The sequence below is a fragment of the Protopterus annectens genome, chromosome 2.part2 (genome assembly GCF_019279795.1).
Source record: "Protopterus annectens isolate FY-2018-M chromosome 2.part2, PAN1.0, whole genome shotgun sequence".
Classification (NCBI taxonomy): Eukaryota; Metazoa; Chordata; order Ceratodontiformes; family Protopteridae; genus Protopterus; species Protopterus annectens.
This window is the reverse complement of record NC_056730.1, coordinates 539,968,672-539,977,426: the sequence shown is the minus strand read 5'-3', so window position 1 is coordinate 539,977,426 and position 8,755 is coordinate 539,968,672. Positions and strand designations below refer to the sequence as shown.

At 30.7% G+C, this 8,755-nt stretch overlaps 1 protein-coding gene across 4 annotated transcripts in view; it reads right to left on the bottom strand.

Moving 5' to 3' along the window:
- LOC122795706 overlaps positions 1-8,755 on the bottom strand; it is a 1,598,363-nt gene that overhangs the window by 881,656 nt on the left and 707,952 nt on the right. The gene's annotated exons all lie outside the window — the stretch shown is intronic.

Below are 8,755 nucleotides of genomic sequence, written 5' to 3'. Positions count from 1 at the left end.
GTACCCCCTTGAGACCAGCTATTAGTATGTTTCTTTAATGCAATCCTATGTCTATTAGGTGCCCATAAGAAATTTAACATTAGTGTGTTCAGTTTCTTGATAATTATTTTGTAGGTGGAAGTATTATTGATTGTATTAAGTATAAAATCTTGGGGAATATTATCATTTTAATAATTGTAAGTCTCTCCTCCATAGTAAAAACATATTATTCCAGGTATTAAAAGATTTTGTATATTAAGAAAACAGGTATTATAATTATTATATATAATAGATTTAATATCTTTAGATAGTATTATACCTAAATAAGTTATCTGACCTGAATTGGGTACATATTTAGTAAAATCACTAATGAGAATATTTTTCGTGTATATATAGGTAGTATTTTAGTTTTTCTTCATTGAATATTAAACCAGAAATACTTTTAAAATTCATCATGTTATCAAATAGAGACTGTATAGAAGAATTAGATCCTGTTGATGTAATTAGAACATCATCTGCAAAAAGTTGAATTTTGGATGTTGTATTTTCATCTATTTCAAAACCCTCTATGTCAGTACTGTTTCTGATCAAATTAGCCCAAGGCTCCATTACTAAAGTGAATAATAGTGGAGAAAGTGGACATCCTTGTTTTGTACCTTTAAGAATGGGTATTTTTTGTGAAACATATGTTCCTACCTTAATATAAGCCAATGTTCCTTTGTATAAATGTTCAATTAGATTTAAAAAATGCATCCGAGAAGTTTGTGCACTTCATTAAGGTAAACAGATAGTCCCAACTTACTGAATCAAATGCTGAACTTATATCAAGACTAATAAGTGTTAAATCTTTCTTTTTCCTATTTGCAAAATCTATTAATGTTAAAGTTCTTCTTATATTATCAAAAGTATTTCTATTTACAATGAAGCCTGTCTGATCTATATCTATAATGCCGGGAATGATTGTCTTCAATCTATCAGCAAAGATATTCATAAACATTTTATAATCAACATTAAGTAATGAGATGGGCGATATGAAGAACATCTAGTTGGATCTTTATTAGGTTTTAAAATTGGCGAAATAAATGTATATTGCCAAGATGGGGGGGTTATTAACTCAGTTTGGGCCAAAATAAAAACCTTATGTATTAATGAATATGTATTTTTAGAAAGGATTTTATATATCTCTGGTATAATACCATCATTACCCAGTGCTTTGTTTGATTTAAGCTTATTTATTTGTGTAATAACTTCTGTATATGAAATACTCTTGTCCAATAGTTTAATCTGTTGTTTATTAAGCTTTTTATTCATATTTGTGGTTATAAACTCCTTTATTTTATCTTTAGGTTCCATGTTAATATTATTATGTTTAATTTTGTGAAAGTGATTTCTAAATTCATCTAGTATTTCTGGTATACTAGAAACATTCTTCTTTTTTCCTTAGAGAAAAGATTTCTTTGATATGGTTTTGTTTATTCAACCTTTTTGTTTTATTTTTAAGTCTATGTAAGTATTTGGGGCTTATTGAATAAGACAAAACTTGTATTTCTCTAAAGTTATTTTAACTTTATGAGTTAAAATTTCTTTGTATTTCTCATTTAGTTTGTTTATTTCTTCAATAACTTTCTTGTCCATAATATTTTCTTTATTATTATGTTTATAAGAGTCTAATTTACTTTGAATATCTAACAATTCCTTATCCCAAGATTTCCTTTTATTATTATACCATCTGATACTTTGTCCATATAGATATGATTTTAAGGCATCCCAAACATAAACAATGGAGACTTCAGGAGTGTTATTTATGTCTAAAAATGTTTTAATTCTGAAAGTATATATTCTTTATAGTCTTTTAGTTGAGTTAAGTATGCTGGTATCCTTTTGATCTGAACATTATGAGTATTTTTTATCATGAATTCAAAAACAATTGAATTATGATCAGATATAGGACATGAAATGATTTTGGAATTAATTAAATCTGTTACCATCTGGTTAGAAATAAAGACCCTATCTATTTTTGAATAAGTTTTGTATCTGTTAGAAAAAAAGTGTATGGTAATGATTTTGAATCTATCTGATTATTAATATCATTCAAATGATAATAATTAGCAAAATCCTTTAAATGTTTTGCATTAGATGTAATTCTTCTCTTTCCTATAGTGGTAGTATCACTTTCATGTAGTATACAATTAAAGTCACCAGCTAAAATAATATCTCCTATAGAGAATGATATGATCTTATCAAGATGATGTTTCACTGTATTAATACCAATTCCAGGTATCCAATATACATTAATTAAAGTGTAAGTCTTCCCATTAATTTGTATTGTAACCATACAAAACATTCCTTTGTCATCCTGATAAGACTTAATGGTTTTAGGAATGGGCATACTTTTATTCCATAAAATAGCCACTCCTCTTTTTTTCTGAGTGTGCTCTGAACTTACCAATACTGTATATTTGTTTGTGGCTAGTTTATCAATATCTTTTTTCAAGAGATGGGTTTCTTGTAGGAAGACTAAGTTGGCCTTATGTAAATTAATGTATCTTATTAGGCTTGCCCTTTTACATGGATTATTCAATCCATTAATGTTTAAAGAAATTCCTTTTAAAGATGTCATTTGGCATTTTAAAACTTAAGAATCTTATGATCAAAATAACAAATAACAAGATAAGTAATGTTACATCTCCTCCTTTAGGTGTACCTTTAAATATAGCTGTATTTATTGAATCTCTTATGGGATTTCGTATAGGATTCAATTTTGTTTGTAGTGACAATGAATGTACAAAATATATTGTGGATGTCAAAACTATATACAAATAACAATGAACAAGTGAAAATAATGTAAGGATTAAACCTTGCATCCAGCCTGGAGTTGTAAACTCCAACTTAGAGTAGTATTTACCACTCAAGTTAACCCCCTACCCTAAGCAGCAGTACGTCAGCTACCACTTTATCAATTTAATACTAGTTATATTTAACTGAAGTTAACAGTTTTCAATTCAAATATCTAGCAAGACAAGACTACACATTTGGTAAAACAGCATCATATAAACTAAAATAAACCTTTTTTTTTTTTTTTTTTTTTTTTTAAACTGTTCATACTACTATATACATCCATGTAATATAAAACACTTGTATTCAAATAGCATTCAAATAATCTTGATGTTAGAAATCAAGAGGAGAGAAAAATAAGTTCTAACATTCATTTAAATCAAAAACTTTGGCTAATATGATTCAGACATTACATATATTAGGATGCATCTATTTTCTGTCATGTAAATACAGTTAACAGCTTCCAAAAACCTTGAATTGCTTGTATATGAGCATTTACTCAAACTCATTATTGCCAATAGAATAAAATATTGTATTCATAGAAATTGTTATAAATCATACTTCATAGTTAAGCAGATTCTCAGAAACATTTATATACATATCTACATACACACACATACACACACACACACACACACACACACACATATATATATATATATATATATATATATATATACATACACACATACACACACATATACACATATACATATATATATATATATATATATATATACACATGCATACACACACACACATACACACACACACACACACACACACATACACACAAACACACACACACACATACTCACACACACATACACACACACACACACACACACACACACACATACATATATATATATCTGATCTCACTGAGTTGTATCTTTACTGAGCACCATCTTACATTGCTGTCCCTTCAATAAATCTGTCTGCTTTATACAAAATAATGCACAGCAAACACATTTTAGTAACCAGATTTTACAAACATGCTATACTACTGCTTTAAAATATATCACATGACAATTTCTTCCAGTATAGAGTTATAAAATTATTTATGCTTGTCAATCAGATGAATTAAATGAGTTATAGTAATGTATATGTTTGGGACATAGGTTTTTAACACATACTATTAATCTGCTATTCCTGTATCTGTGATGTGTCAGTGTGATATCTAGGTCAAAGGTGAGACCAGCTGCTTTCAGCTTCTCTGTGAGAATTCTGAGAGTTGAAGCTTTTGAAGTAGCTCATGGACACTGTGCATGAGACAGCCCACATCCCAGATTGTCTCTCTCAACATTTTGGCGGGAAACTTATTAAAAACTAGTGACAAACATTCATTTAGCAGTGTAAATGCATCTAAACATGACAAAACCTTCACAATGCATTCTACAGGTTATTACAGACTCTATGTAAGTGAAATCAAGCCCAAAATTATTAATAAGTAACAAAACTCAACATTTTTGACCCAACTCAACTCCTATGCGAATCTTATTATTTACTGTGTCTATATGATCAAAAGTATTTCTATATTAATAAAGAAAAGAAAAAGAGAGTAGAAAGTAAAAGGGTGTAAGGCAGAACTAAAAAAAATGTAAGAGAAAGCTATAAGAAGTATATACAATAGAATATTACTTACTGTTTATATTAATAGAGTTAAAAATAAAACATATTATTTACTATTATTTAGTTCTAATTATTATTAGTTAAAGCATGACAGATTATTTACAAACAAGCATAAGCAGTGTAATCAAGAAAGTATAATTAGGTAGTGTCATTCCTGTATCTGTGATGTGTCAGTGTGATATCTAGGTCAAAGGTGAGACTAGCTGCTTTCAGCCTCTCTGTGAGAATTCTGAGAGTTGAAGCTTTTGAAGTAGCTCATGGACACTGTGCATGAGACAGCCCACATCCCAGATTGTCTCTCTTAACATTTTGGCAGGAAACTTATTAAAAACTAGTGACAAACATTCATTTAGCAGTGTAAATGCATCTAAACATGACAAAACCTTCACAATGCATTCTACAGGTTATTACAGACTCTATGTAAGTGAAATCAAGCCCAAAATTATTAATAAGTAACAAAACTCAACATTTTTGTCCTGACTCAACTCCTATGCAAATCTTATTATTTACTGTGTCTATATGATCAAAAGCATTTCTATATATTAATAAAGAAAATAAAAGAGAGTAGAAAGTAAAAGGGTGTAAGGCAGAAATAAAAAAAATGTAAGAGAAAGCTATAAGAAGTATATACAATAGAATGTTACTTACTGTTTATATTAATAGAGTTAAAAATAAAACATATTATTTACTATTATTTAGTTCTAATTATTATTAGTTAAAGCATGACAGATTATTTACAAACAAGCATAAGCAGTGTAATCAAGAAAGTATAATTAGGAATAGCATTTGAAGAACATATAAACTTTTAAAGGAAAAAAAAATGTATCAAATTACTGACCTTATTTTTCCTCTTCAGAAAGAGAAACAAGTTAAATCACAGCTTGCCATTAAATCTCCAGATATTTTGACTAGTTATGAAACAAAACATTTCTTTGCACACAGAGAATAACTTTGATTAAATATTTTCAAAATATTTGTTGCTTCTTGGAAATGCAGGAACTATATTTAAAAAGATTAATAATAAAATAAAATGATGAGAGAAAAAAAAACATAGTACAAATCATTTGTTTTTTAGTCTCTTCTTCTTCTCTGAAGTCTTCCACGAAGTTTCAGTTGCCAGTCTCTTTAACGAAGGACTAGCCCATTCCATTTCTTCTATTTTTCCAAAATCTTATTTTTTTTTTGATAAACAGTAAAGCAGAGTCTAAGTCATCGAAAATTTTAGGACCATCAGGAAGGAAGATTTTAAGCTTGGCAGGAAACAGAAGGTATGTTTTAAACTGTGCTTTTTTAAGCTCCCTTATTAGTGGCAGAAAAACATTTCTTTTAGCTAATACCATGGAAGAATAGTCATTGTCAAAACGCACAGTTGTTTCATTAATCTTAACAGGAGCTTTAGCCCAAGCAGATTTAAGAACCATCTCTTTATCAAAAGATGATAGAAATCTAACTATAACTGATCTAGGATAGTTTTTGTTAGAGTTAGTATTAGCTATAGATCTATGTGCTCTTTCGATACCAAAAGAGAATGCTTCTGGTAAATCTAAAGTTTTAGGGAGCCATGTTGTTAAAAAGAAGTAATATTGTTACCTTCAATATTTTCTGGCAGTCCAAAAATCCTAATGTTATTGTGCCTAGATCTATTTTCCAGGTCATCCAGCTTTGTTTGTAAATGTGTATTTTGTTTCAGCAGAAACTCAATGTTGATTTCCTCTTCTTGTATTCTATTTTCCATGTCATTCACAGCTTCTTCTATGCCTGTCATCTGGATCTTCTGTTGTTGCAGGTCCATATGTAACAAGTCTATTTGTTTTGTAGTTTTTCTATGAAAGTGTCTATTTTAGTATCCATTTTATCCATCTTAGCAGTAAGTTGCTGGACTATAATTATCAGAGACTGAAGTTCTTTCTTGATGCTGGAGTCTTGAGAATTTGTCTTACTGGAACTCATTTCAGACTGATAAACTGACAGGAAAATTTCCAAAGTAATTTCTGACAAGAATATTATTAAGATTTCCTTTCTTTTTTAGATATAGTTCAAGAACTATATAAAACAAACATATTTAGAAAGAAAATTACTTCAAAAATTAATTTTTTAAGTAATTAATTCCTGTCAATGTAATGAAATTGGTGGAGCTGAAGAAATCTGCTGCTATCCTGTGTTCATCCTTGGCCACGCCCCCACAATTAGTGATTCTTGACTTATTTGTAATAACATCTAGAGCTTAATGTTTATAGCTATGTTATCAATCGCTGAATAAATGGGTGTTGATGCAGATTTTAACTCTTCAATAATGCTGAAACTTTGTCCAGTTTCACTTTAGTCGTTTGTAATTTTTTTTCTTCTTTTAGCAGCCAATTTGTGTCACTTTCTAGTATTTTCCTTCTATTGAGTGATGATGGAAGTTAGTTTGGTTTTAGTGGTTTGGGTGTTCATTATACAAGATTCCAGAGTCACGTCTTCTTCTGTTTTGTTCTTTTAATTTGAAGTTTTATTTACACAGCAAAACATTTTACTTGACTGGATTTTGGTACATACATAAGGTGTTAGAACCCAGACAAGTGTTGCCAGTAAAAGGTGCTGTTGAGACTTCAGGTTCTAACTCATAGATTTCAAGTTGATCTCATGTCAGTGTTTGTAGAACTTTATTAATCTTTATATAGAAGTAAGTGTATAATTCATAGCAGTTAATATAGGTATGCAGACGTCATTAGATTCAGAAATATGCTACCAGAGTGATACAAAAGTTGCTGCTTAGAGAACAATGGCCATCTTGCTTCCCCAGCACATGAAAGCTTAATCCAAAACCTCTAGACTTACAGTACCAAAATCTGAAATTCTATGTTGTTGTCTTTCGGCTTTTCCAAGTTAGGAGTCACCACAGTGGAACCCCGGTCCACTAATGATTGGCAGTAGATTTTCACGAATGCCGAGGTGCCAGCTCGACATTCAACCTTCAGCGAAGGCACGCCCATTTACGCATGTGTTTCAAATGCCCACCCAACCGCGGGGAGGACAGCAGACTGAAATTCTATAAAAGTGCCATAATCCTCAATAAATGCATGTAAACCACCCATAACAAGCCATATAAATGACTATTTAGCAGTAATGATCTAATTGCTCTTTGGTTTCACAAACAGCTTGCTCCAAAAAATAACTACAGCAATGTATTTAGATTTGATACTCTCAGACAAATATACACTGGCCCGATTATGCTATATCTGAGATCATTTATCAGTGATCATGTAATTGCCGTCTTTTTTTCCACATAGATATTGCCCCTCCAAAACAGAGACACTTCTAGAATTCACCCACAATGTCACATGATGAAGAAAGTAAAAAAAAACTTATGGTCACGGCATTGTATTTCAACTTTCTGTTGTCAAGCACAGTCCTCTACCCCAATAGCTAGTAACAAGGCTAATGTGATGGGCAGAGGGCAGTATACATTGTTACCACTACCCAAAGATATATTTATTGCCTGTCAGAATTTGTCTAAATAGAAATACCTGCAAGAGAAAAAAAAACTCTCAAAAGTCAGAGAGTATGGTCCTACTGATATACCTAGTAAAATGACTAGAAACCCCCAGCAGAACACTGCACTCTGTTACTCAGAACAAACAATCTATAGATTTTGCCTCAAATATTAACATGACATGGATTGACAAGTCATGGCCTATTACTTTTTAAAGGGATGGGAACTGGGGGTGAATAGGAAGACATGCTGTGTCTTAATTCTGGATTTTAATTCCCATCCATTTTAATGAGAAAGCTAAAGAGTATCTATCTGTCTTGTACAGTCTTGACAATGTTATTTTTTATTTGTAATTCAGACTCATACCAATTAAAAAAAATGAAAATTGAATTATTTGGACACCCAATATTGTATCTACTTCCTCTGGTGATTACATAACATACAATCCATAGTCAAAGAGTTAAAATGGGTTTTGCACTTCTAAAAGGATTTGTTCTGATAATGCAGCAAGTCAGTCCAAGAGTTGCATTCATACTTAACCAGTGAAGTCATGTCAATGAATCAAAAGCTCTTTCATCAAGTGCTGATCAATGAGAAAAAATTGTCCAAAATAACTTTCAGTGAAATTTTGAGGTAAGTTTACTTCCAGGATGATAAGTCCCCTACACTCCCAATTTGGAGGTACCCATACACATTCTCAAACTTACATATACATACTCTGAGAAAAAAAAAAGAAAACTATACTGTCATTGAAAGTTTTTCACCCAAATTGCTTTGATCAGCACTCTGAAAGACTCATTGAACAAGTAACTTGTTCCCTTAATATTTTGGCTA